At 44.6% G+C, this 12,100-nt stretch overlaps 1 pseudogene across 1 annotated transcript; it reads right to left on the bottom strand.

Annotated features, from left to right (window-relative positions):
- Positions 1 to 10,405: 10,405 nt before the first annotated feature.
- On the bottom strand, positions 10,406 to 11,278 carry Ranbp1l1 (RAN binding protein 1 like 1; annotated as a pseudogene). Its single transcript, XR_015633475.1, has one exon. The product of XR_015633475.1 is annotated as an RAN binding protein 1 like 1 (transcript).
- Between the last annotated feature and the right edge of the window lie 822 nt (positions 11,279 to 12,100).

Here is a 12,100-nt window from a genome sequence, read left to right as displayed (position 1 = left end):
GCAAGTGCATGCATGTGTGTGTGTATGTGTGTGTGTGTGTGTGTGTGTGTGTGTGTGTGTGTGTGTCTGTGCGCATGTGTCCTTAGATATGGTCTTACTATACATGCCTTGCTGCTGGCCTATAACTCACTATATAGACTAGGCTGACTTTGCACTCTGAGACTGGCCGACCTCTGCACCCTGAGAGCTGGGATTAAAGGCATGATCCGCAATGTGAGTCAGAGTCTTGCTAGTCTAGGCTGGCCTCAGATTTGCAGTGATCATCCTGCCCCGGTCCCTGAGACCCGGGGTTAAAAGTGTGTGTTACTACGTGCAGCCCATGCTCCTTTCTACCTTGGTTCTCAGAAATAAGTACTACGGTGGCCCAAAGACAACATTTAAGGTTTGCTTTTCTGCACGTTTCTGTGTGTGTCTGTGTGGAGACCAGAGGTCGATGTCTAGTGTCTTCCTTACCCTCTCTCCATCTTAGTGTTTTGAGACAGGGTCTCTCACTGAGCCTTGAGCTCATCAATCAGATAGAATGACTGCCAGCCAGTCCCAGGGTCCTGCCCTAACATTCCCAATTGAGGATCAAACAGGTTTTCTTCTTGTACAACAAACACTTGTAGCTGTGCCATCTCCTTAGCCCCTGAGGCTTTAATTATAAGGTTTTAGGATTTATCATTTTTACATCCTGCATTTTATTGGTCTTACCAAGCTACCTGTTTTATCAACTTCAGTGACATATTTATAGCAGTTTAAAGTTATGTACTTCTAGCTCAGTGGTTCTCAACTTTTATAATGCTTTGACCCTGTAATACAGCGCCTCATGTTGTGGTGACCCTCAGCCATAAAATTATTTTCACTGCTGCTTCATAACTATAATTTTGCTACTGTTAGGAATCATAATGTAAATATCTGATAAGCAGATGGTCTTAGGTGACCCCCCTGGTGAAACGGTTGGGAGTTGAAACCCACAGGTTGAGAATGGCTGTTCCAGTTAGAATAAAGTTTGCTAGAATCTAAGAAAACTCTCCTCTGTTTTTTTCCTTCAACATTTTATAAGAATTCTCAAGCAGTTGTGGGGGAGGACTTAAGCAGCCTGCTCCTAGATGCAGTGGACGCTTGAGGGTACACTTATGGAGCGGAGAGGACAAGGCCTGGGTGACTGTCTCCAGATTCACTATGGGGGGATAGCTAGTCCATTGGTACTCAGAAATAATTGCTACTGAATGAATTGTTTTCACTCTAGTTTAAAACTCCAGCAAGCAAAAGCTGTCCCATATAAAGCCCCCCCAATGACTGCTCACTACCTTAAAGCTAAGTACAGATTTCCTTAAATGGCCCTGGATGCCCTCTCTGCCCTGGCTCCCTCCTGCCATCACTGCACAGTGCCCCTCTGTTCCCTTCCAGTGCTGAGCTGCCTTCAGCTCCTAGCCAAGACCCAGTGTCACTTTGAATGTCTCAGCTTGCTCTCTCTCCTGACCAGCTCTTACCTCTTGTTGGCTGTCACTTCATTAAGCCATGCCTACCTCTCAGGTTAGATGTCCCTTTTGTGTACTCCCACAATCTGGTCTTTGCCGTACTCTCTCTCTCTGTCTGTCTCTCTCTCTCTTTTTTAAGGTTCATTTATTTTATGTATGTAAGCACACTGTCGCTGTGTGGGATATTGCTGGTCCCACACCTTATATCCCCTTTACTGATAGAGCCCCAGCTCTGTCTACTGGGTGCCTAGCTTAGCTGGGGGAGAAATCAAAGTTCTGAAGTAGAAGCAGAAGCCTACAGGGAGATTTCTCAGTCTTTTATAGTGCCGAAGGTACTGACTGCCCCGTTCTCCACCTTCTTGTAGATGCAACATATCTTTAAAACAACCAGAAAACAGCACAATGGCAATAGAAGTCATTACTGTCAGTAATTACACTGAATGTAAATGGCTTATATTCTCCAACAAAAAGACAGTGAATGAATGTATATAAAAAATATCCCCAAGATTCAACTATAACATATGTTGTAGCAGTTATTAATCTTTTAAAAAAAGATTTACTTATCGATTTTATGTATGTGAGTACACTGTTGCTCTCCTCAGACACACCAGAAGAGGGCATCAGATCCCATTATAGATCATTGTGAACCATCATGTGGTTGCTATGAATTGAGCTCAAGACCATCTGGAAGAGCAGTCAGTGCCCTTAACTGCTGAGCCATCTCTGTAGCCCCACAGTTGCTAACTTTTAAGAGCACATAAAGACTGGTCGTGGAAGGACAGAAGAAAGTATTTCACAAAAATGGAGATCAAGGGTAGTGGTGTTGAGGCTTGTCTCTGACAAAGTGACTTGAAATTTAAAGTGATGAAAGAGGCCATAAAAGTCATAGTGAGGGGATCAGTATGTCAAGAGGGTACAATAAGTGCACCATCACTATGAAGCACTTAGATATATAAAGCAAATGTTCATCAAAAGGTTTTGAGGGAGTTGATAGATGAAAATAGAGTAATAGTAAGGTGTAGGACTGGTGGCACACAGCTGTCCAGTACCCCAGAGGCAGAGACAGGATGATGATGAGTTCCAGGGTAGTGAGACCCTGTCTCAAAACAACATCAACAAAAGAAATACAGTGATAGTAAGAAACTGTCATATTCCATTTTCAATATTGGACAGATTTTGTCCAGACCAAATCAATAAAAGACCTCTGGACTTCACAGTTCTGACCAAATTGACCCAACAAACTACACATTGTCCAGTACGTTCTATACCAGACCACAAGAGAAGTCTAGCAACTAAAGAACATTGATACCATGCAAATGTTATTATTATTTTTTTACATCACAAGGTTGTAAAAGTAGAAATCTCTACCAGGAAGAATTTTGGAAATTTACAAACACAGGACAATGACATCACATATGCCAGAGCAAATAATGGATCGATGAATAGCTTCACAAAAAAAAAACGTAAAAACGAAGGCAGTAAAAAAACAGAAAAGAACACTCAAACCCTGTAGGCAGTATGGCTTGCTGCTCCAAGAGCAACAGTGATGGCACTGCTGGGTCCTGTGGCTGGAGTGGAAAGTGTTGAACCGAGCACATGTTAACAGAAGGAAAGGGAATGACAGGAACCCGGACAGAAGAAATAGATGGACACCAGCAAACAAGCAAAACAAAGTCAGTGTTTGAAAAGATTGAAGAGTAGTAGATCACGTTTTGTCTAAACTGAATGCAAAAACTGAGGACGATTGTGAGTTGACAAATCAAAGTGGAGGCACTGCAGCAGCTACCACTGAAATGGGAAGCATCCTTCAGTGTTACTCCGAACAATCGTATGCCCCAAATAGAACCTAGGAAGAATTTCCAACATGCACACCCTACTAGCACGGATGGAGAAATGGGAAATCTGTACAGGTAAATAAAAAAGAACCTGGAGATCAATTCATGAGGAAAAAGCAAAATCCCAGGCCCGATGGCCTCACCACTGAGCTACATCAAACTAGCCTGGCCTACACAGTAACCCCATGGGCTACACAGTGAAGTCCAAGCCATCCATGGGCTGCATAGTCAGACCATACATTGAAAAAAGCAAAAACAATAAACAAGCACCAGTAATGTTTAATTTTCCAAAAGATAAATTAAGAGAAAAATCTCACTGTGACAGTTTCCCACCCCTACAGACCCTTAGGAGATAAATTTGGTCAGGTAGGTAAGGCTGCCTGAACTTCAGAACATGAATCAGAAAAAAAAATTTAAAGAGATGCATAGAGAAAAAATAGAATATTTTGTCCATGCATTCGAAGCACTAATGTTAAAATGGTCTTGAGAGGCCAAACTTACTCCTTCTTGGGACTGGATTTTATCTTAGAAAGAAAAAAAAAAAGAAAAGAAAAGCCTGAGAACTCGACCTTCAGCTGAACCCAAGCTGTACCCAAGTACCAGGAAGGACCTTAGGACTTGTCCTTGGACTGAGTCTCTCCCTAGCAACAGTCAATTGAAAATTAGTCTGATTGTTTCAGTTGTATTTTCAGACCATTTGTGATTCTTCATGGTCTTGCTTTAGAGCACCTGCCTGTCAGCTTACAATATTCATTCAATTAGATGCTTGCCAGGATGGGCACCCCTCACTCACTCCCACTTCCTATAAGACCTTGTCTCGATAAGAGTTCAGGGCTGCTTCTCCTAGGCGGTGAGTAAGCCCAAGCTTGAGTTTGTAATAAAGAGACCCTAACGTGATTGCATCGAAGTCTGCTCCTGGTCGGTCTTCTGGGCTCATGAATGAGGTACATAGTCTTATGGCCCAAGGATATCTACAAGTTTAATGTAATATCTGTCAAAATTAAAATATGAGTCATACCTGGTGGCATAAGCATTCAGTCCCAACTATGTGGAAGGTTAAGGCAGGAGGGCTGTAAGTCCAAGACCAGCTGGACTACAGAATGAATTCAAATGCAGTCTGGGCAACTCAATGAGGCCCTTTCTCAAAGTTAAAATAAAAGAAAACATGGGCATGACATCATTGGTCTGGGGGGGTATTGCTTAGATTTGATCCCCCAAAACACAGGCAACAGAAGCAGTGCATAAATGGGAGCACATGGGAGTAGTCCCACACAGTGTTAGACATCTATGGGCTAAGAAAAAATGTCTATAGATGCACACCTGATAAGAGATTAATATGCAACATTGATTAGGAACTCAACCCTCTAGTAAAACAAAGAGCCCAATGAAAAAATGGGCAAAAGACCTGTGCATGTGGCTAACAGAGACATGAAAATTATGGTTGAAACCACTAATCACAATGACAGTGAGGTGTCTCCTCACACAGAAAGTGTTAATCAGACTTAGAGGAGGAGGTACTCTATCCATTCTTCCTTTGAGGGACATCTGGGTTGTTTCCAGCTTCTGGCTATTGTAGATAAGGCTGCTATGAACATAGTGGAGCATGTGTCCTTGTTAGAGGTTGGAGCATTTTTTGGGTATATGCCCAGGAGTGGTATAGCTGGGTCTTCAGGTAGAGCAATTCCCAATTTTCTGAGAACCTCCAGACTGATTTCCAAAGTGGTTGTACCAGTTTGTATTCCCACCAGAAATAGAGAATAATTCCTCTTTCTCCACATCCATGCCAGTATCTGCTGTCGCCTAAGTTTTGATCTTAGTCATTCTGATTGGTGTGAGGTGGAATCTCAGGGTCACTTTGATTTGCATTTCCCTGATGACTAAGGAAGTTGAACATTTCTTTAGGTGCTTCTCAGTCATTTGAGATTTCTCAGTTGAGATTTCTCTGTTTAGCTTTATACCCCATTTTTTAATTGTGTTATTTGGTTTTCTTTATTTTGGATATTAGCCCTCTATTGGATGTAGGGTTGGTAAAGATCTTTTCCCAATCTGTAGGTTGCCAGCTTGTCTTATTGACAATGTCCTTACAGAAGCTTTTCAGTTTCATGAGGTCCCATTTGTCAATTGTTGATCTTAGAGCCTAAGCCATTGGTGTTCTGTTCAGGAAATTTTCCCCTGGGTCAATGTGTTCAAGGCTGTTCCCACTTTCTCTTCTATTAGATTCAGTGCCTGAATGCATCTCCCTGTTCTGCTGCCTTTGGGTGCTGGGTTTTAGGGAAGCTCAGGGGGTGGGAGAACCCAGTCTAAGATGAGGCAGGCTGAAGTTGGGGTTCTCTGATTCTCAGGAATCCTGTTGCTGCTGGGGTGCTGCACAGAGGAGTTGGGAACAAAGGATCAGGGGTCCATGGGCCTGCAATGAAGCCAGGACTATTGGGAGCTCATGGCTGAGAATAGCAACTAGACCAGGGCCAGGGGAAATGGCAATTCTGGCTTAGCTCGTTGGTAGTACTTGTCCTTAGCTTAGTGATGGTTGTCTAGAAACACAGAGAGGCCTTCTACAGGAGACTTAGGCTGTGCTCTGGAGCAAGGGCCTTCTCCACGCTCTCCATGGTGGTTTCGATGGAAGAGACAGCTCATGTTTATCCATACCATTTATTGATTGTTCATTGTGGAAAATACATGCATACCAGTTCCTCAGGGTGGACCAGAGGTTAAATACCTTTTGCAGGAAGGAATGTCCAGGAGGAGAAGATTTGGCTAAACCCTCAGGGCCTCTAGATATCTCATTAGCATGGTGACCTCTGTTCTGGGCTACACGACTGATGTGGGGAGTGTGGTCACGTGTTCTAGGTCAGGAATCTGGCAGGGATAAGGGAGCCACCTACCATCTCATGTGGCCTGGGTGCCAGGGACTCTGAACCTGCTCAGCCTATTGTCCCACAGCTCTTCCTTTTCTTTTCTTAAAGGAGAGGAGTCATCGGAGGAACTGTCTCTTACGTTATTTGTAGTGAAAATTTGGGTTGGATGGTGAGTAAGTATCAAAATAAAACACAACTAAGTCAGAGAGGTAACAAAGGGTGGGGGCTAGGAAGACAAGGGGCTATTGAAGAAATAAATTGTTCAGTGGGTTGAATAGTTAGTGAGGTATTAACATTGGTTTTCCATAGACATCATTTAAGTTTCCTCAAGTTTGCAGGCAAGAAGGTTCATCTGTTGGTGGAAGGTCCCAAGGCTGTCATCTGTGGGTCTCAGTGTCTGTCTCAGAAGTCTTTAGTCAGATGGTGTGTCTGGACAAAGGCAGCTTCATTGCTGCTGGCAGGTTCACGGAGATGGTGGGTTGGGCAGGCTCCATCTGGGTCTCTGTCTGGTCTGTGGCAATGAAAGACCCTCAGATTGAGGAGACTCTCGCTCCAATCCCGAGGACACCCACCACCCCACAAACACACAGGACTCAGTCTTGATGTAAAAACAAGAGGTTTACTTTGGGATACCAATGCACTGGGGCTCAACACGGTCCTCACACAGGAGGGATATGAAGAGCCTTAAACAGCAGAAATGTATAGTTTATATAGTCACACAGCTTCATTAGCTCAGTTATTCCGGTGCCAAGGATATCTGACCAGGCAGATGTTTTCCGTCCTGGAGTTCTGCACGGAGCCATATTGGATTTGGGCCTAGCCGCTTTTTGACTGCATGGTTCAAAGTGACTCTGGGTTGTTTGGCCACAAAGACTCACCCCTAAGATGACTGCCATAAGTCTTAAGATTGTTGGACAAAGCCTCTCCCATGAATTTATGGCACAGGAAGATAACATTCAAGGGATGCCTCAGCTCCCTTAGTAGATACCAGTTATCTCCTCAGTCAACACCCAGTGTCTCCACCACCTGACCGCATCGCCTGACTTCTTTGCCTCCAGCTATCACTGCCTCATCTCCCCCTCCTTCATGTTTCACAAAGGTCATTCCCCCTACCTGAAAGCCTTAAAAGCTGTAACGTTCACCCCAATAAACGAGACCTTGACAACAGAATCTTGCTTGGTCTCCTTCTTCTCTCGCCCCCCATTTAGGCCCAAGGGTAGCGCCCCTTCGGGACCCTGAATAACTGGGTCCCCGCTGGCGGGGACAGAGTTCCCAGGACAAGGCTGCAACCATATCAATGCAGCCATTTCAGTACCAAGGATGTCTGAATTGATATATGTTTTCCTGTCCTGGGGTTCCCAGGACAAGGCTATAGCTATGTCAGCACAGCTATGTCAGTACCAAGAACATCTAACTTGACAAATGTTTTTCGTCCTGCAGCACAATCTATAGTGGCCAGTCAGCTTCCCGGAGATGTTTCCTGCCTTGTAATTGTCCTGTAGTAATCTATACCATCTGTTCTTATGGTCGGGCAGCTTCCTAGAGAGTGGGTGGGAATGTGTTTTCTGTACTTTCTGGTCTATTGTCTAATGTCTAGGGGCTAAGCAAGGGTCAGCTTAAAAGATTCTCATTCTTAAGAAATGGCTGCACTAATATCAAACAGGATCTTTCAGCAGCAGTGCTGTCTTTTCCCCTTTTGTAGAGATAAAACTGTAGAGTAATCACAACAGAGGAGCAGAACCCCAACAGGGTAGCGAGTCGTGTATGTTAAGCTTGGAACAGTTTGCTTGGGAGCACATTATGGTCTGTTGCTATCGTTAGGACCAATGTTGGGATAGAAGTCTCGGCTGGAGCCCAGATAAGTATGGTTACGTGTGGAGAGGTTTAATGAGAGAAGAGTAGAAGCGGGGAGGAACAAAGGCTGGCCATGAGAACTTGGAGGGGAAGGGGGAGTGTAAAGAGACAGGATAGGGAAGAGGGGAAGAGCAGGGAAGAGAAGAGAGCAGAGAGAGAGCAAGAGAAGTAAGGGGCGGGGGGCAAGCAGCCCCTTATATAGTCAGGCAAGGCTGGCTGTTGGGCTGGCTGTTGCCAGGCAACTGTGGGGCTGCCAGGTAGCTGTGGGGGTGGAGCTTAGACAGAATACCAACAGTTATGGTCCTGAAAAAAAAAAAAAAGCAAGGTTGCTTGAGGAGTTTAGCCCTGGATCTGTGTTATATTAAGGAAATCAGAGGAAAAAGTTGAGGATTTATCTGCTTTGGATGGCTGAGGAAGAAAATACCATGTTAATTATGTATTTGGGATACAGCTTGTCTGTAAAAGGAAACTAGTTGCTAATTAAGGATTAAATAATGATTATCAGCATAGTTGGTTTGACCTATGGGAGTAAATTAAATATGATCTTTGAAACTTAAAAGAAATTTTAAACAAATTGAAAAATATTAGGACAATTTTAGGATAGAAGGCATGAATGCTAGGAAGAAAAATAAACATTTAAATAGAGAAGCACGAAGAATTTTGGGTTAAAGATTTCTCAGCAGTAAGATCTTATCTATTGTCTTTGCCTGGTGGGCTCTTTTCGCCTAGATGCAGTGTGTGGGGGAGGGGCCTGCTCTGCCATGCTGTGGGTCGTGTGCTCTGGCAGCCGGTCCCCATTCCTCCGCCCCCCTTCCCCCCCCCCCGCTTGTTTTTTTTTTTTTTTTTTTTTTTTTTTTTTTTTTTTGGCAAGTATTGGTAGAAGGTGTATACCTTAAAAGTAGAGCAGGAAGAGAAGAGTGATACCATATTAGAGGGAGTCAGGCAGTACCCATAGCAGCATCGTTGCTGGAGTTAGGCACGTCGGTGGGAGAGAACAAGCACCCTGGCCCACTTTTCAGCCTGAACCACACAGAGCCATGTGGCAGGCCTGCGGGGCTTGGGGTGTGGCAGAAAGCAGAGAGTGAGTTGGTTGGGGTGGGCGGGCTGCAGGAGCTCAGAAAAACAAGTCTGAAGAGTGCTATTAAAAGTCAAAGGGGTAAGTAAGGGAGCCAGGAGCTGAGAATGAAGGATTAAAGCAGCTAGAGCAAAGGGGGAGGGGGAAGAGGAAAGAGGGAGAAAGGGGTCAGGGAGAGAAGAGAGGAAGAGGAGGAGGAGGAGGAGGAGGAGGAGGAGGAGAAGAAGAAGAAGGAGAAGAAGAAGAAGGAGAAAGAGAGAGACAGAGAGACATAGAGAGACAGAGAAAGACAGAGACAGAGACACAAAGAGAGGGGTAGGGGGGTAGGGCAAGGGAGAAGGGGAGGAAGAGAGGGAGGGAGGGAGAAAGAGAGAGAATGGATGAGAGAAGCCTGGGTCTAAACTAATGTCAGGGGTTACTCAAGGTCCTTGTCTAATCTGGAGCTCTGGTGTAGGTCTGAGTGGGACAGCAGCAGTATGAATCAGCAGGGCATGGGTCACATTGTAGCATCAGTTGTGGGCCCACGTTCTGCTTCACTGCAGGGGTGTAGGATATGCTGCTTGGGTGGGCAGAACGTAGAGATATTGTAGGAAATACCACTTAGCTCCCAAAGCCAACAGATTAAGAGGTGTGGCTTTTTGCATAATAAAGGGATGGCAGCTTGGAACTGGGGCAGGAGAACAGTCTGAACTTCTGGGCAGGTGGAGATACAGGTGAAAGACTCCCGGAGAGGGGAGACCCTCACTCAAGCCTTGGGATGATGCGACCCCTCAAGAACTCATGTGAGTCCTTGCTGTAATCAAATGAGGTTTATTAGTAGGAACCAATGCACTGGGGTCGAGACTGGTATCCCACGCAGGGGTAGAGGAGTTCGACGCCAAGTAGCTAAGAGAAGGGGTATTTAAAGGAAGAAGCCATAACCCAAAGGGGTAGCGATGGCGTCATTGGAAAATGTCGAGAATACCAGTGAAAGATCACAAGGAGAAGCTTCTTGTCTCTCAAGATTGCTTTTAAGATTGTAATCTAACTTTGTATCAGCTAGTTCCTGGGAGAAACCTCCTATTATCTTTACTAGGTCAGAATCACGTACTTATCTTAAGCCCTTTTATCTAGTTCCTAGGAGAGCAGGCTCAAGAAATGTGACCTTTTTCCTACTTACAGGTAGAGAGCAGGGTCTGGAATTTGAGGTATTTAGGGCTCCTTAGGGGCGAGATAGCATTTTAGCATTTTTCAACTTCTGACTTCTTGGCTGTGTTTTTTTTTTTTTTAAATTCAGTTCTTTATAAAGTCCCTTGTAAAAACAAAACAGAATAAAAACAAACCTTAAAGGGTGGGGCAAATTTTTAAAAAGAAAAGGAAAGGAAAAAGACAGAATGATTCATTGCTTCTCCTCAGACTTTTCTTCAGCCTCGTCTCTGGCCTCCCTCACCGAAAGGGCTTCCAGCTTCTCAGCTACCTTTTCAGCATTATCATTTTTGCCTGGTCCTTTCTTTTCTCTCTCTTCAATCTCTTTCCTGCATTCTTCAAACTTTGTTTTGAACTTTTGTGCGTTCTCAGCATTTAGGAAGCGGATGGCGAGCAGCTCAGGCTTGGGGCACTCGTCAGCAAAGTCGGTGTGGGTATTCCAGACCCAGGCGCGGTCACTGCCAGCATTTGGCTTCAGCTCCATCATTGGTGTGATATAGTGATTGGTGCATATCTTCAAGGTTTTGTCCCTCCTCATGAGAAGGCGGATGGTCCCTTTCTCCTTATGCTTCAGAAACTTGACGTCTCCAGTGCCTCGCTCCTTCCATTCTGGGAAGTCATCCTCTGAAGCAAACCGGAACAGCTTTGCACGCATCTTAAAAAGTTCCTCTTCATCTTCCTCCAGTGTTTTAATTTCTTGCTCAGGAAGAGAAACTATTGTCTCAAACTGGGGGTCGTGGTTGGACTCATCTGCATTCTCTGTGGAAGTATGGTGGTCCTCGTGACTGTCCTTGGCGGCCGCCATGGGGGCGCGGCGACGCGGCTCGAGTAGCTCAGGCGTCGCTGGCTTGGCGGCCTCTGGGCGGCTAGTCACAGCTCCTTTCCTCCGCGTCTGGCGCCAGCCTTGGCTGTATTTTTTATTCTTTCACAGGCACATGCAAAGAGATGAAGACAGATGCAGAAGGGAGACTGAAGTGCTGGTCCAGCATGGTCTTGGTAGGGACAGAATGACATAGTTCCTGCCATTGTGACATAGACCTCTATGAGTATGGATGGCTGCCATGAGCATAAAGCTTGTTTGTATAAGAAGGTAACATATTTTCACATTCCTCCAAGGAATGTCCTCCCTGTTATCCTTAAAGACTCCATGATAACCTGAGACAGAATGAGTCTGCGAGGCAAAGGTTTGGTTAATGGTAAATGCTGGGACCTTCAGGACAGCTCTTAAGGCTGTGGGAAAGAACTCTGGAAACGTGAGTTAGAAAATATACAATTTCTCAAATGGGAAAAAAAATAAGGATGTAATATGACGGGCTTCATGAATCTAAGGGAACAGAGGCAGCTGCGTTAATGAGTCAGCTTGTCAGAAAGATATAAAGGCAGGCAGATACAAAGGGAGGCAAATTCCTGAGTTCAAGGACACTGCAAGTCCAGGCCCAGGTGTGGTGGAAATGGTAATTTTAGGAGAGTGTCCCAGTCAGCTAGTTTAGCATCTGTGCCTAATTCTCTGAATTCTTGTGCAATGTTAAAAGAAAACATTTGCTTGCTGTCTCCAAAGGCTTAAGGGGCTAAGGGATCCAGGATGTTGATTCCTAGAATAATCAAAATGGAACCTGGAATAAATAACTGAATTAATATGTAAATAAAATGATATGAGATGCACAAAGCTATAGCAGTCAGTTTTTCTTAGAATTTTTCTCTAGTGAGAACTGAGCTGTCTAAAGATCTCTGGAGAGTGAAAACAGCTCTTCAAGAACTTTTTCTAACAGGATTTCTTGTTCAGAAATTCCAAGAATCACTTAGAGAACCGACACAGCTCTTTTGGAATGTTTT

The sequence above is a fragment of the Rattus norvegicus genome, chromosome 11, assembly GCF_021556685.1.
Source record: "Rattus norvegicus strain SHRSP/BbbUtx chromosome 11, alternate assembly SHRSP_T2T, whole genome shotgun sequence".
Taxonomy (NCBI): domain Eukaryota; kingdom Metazoa; phylum Chordata; class Mammalia; order Rodentia; family Muridae; genus Rattus; species Rattus norvegicus.
This window is presented reverse-complemented; position numbering and strand designations above follow the sequence as displayed.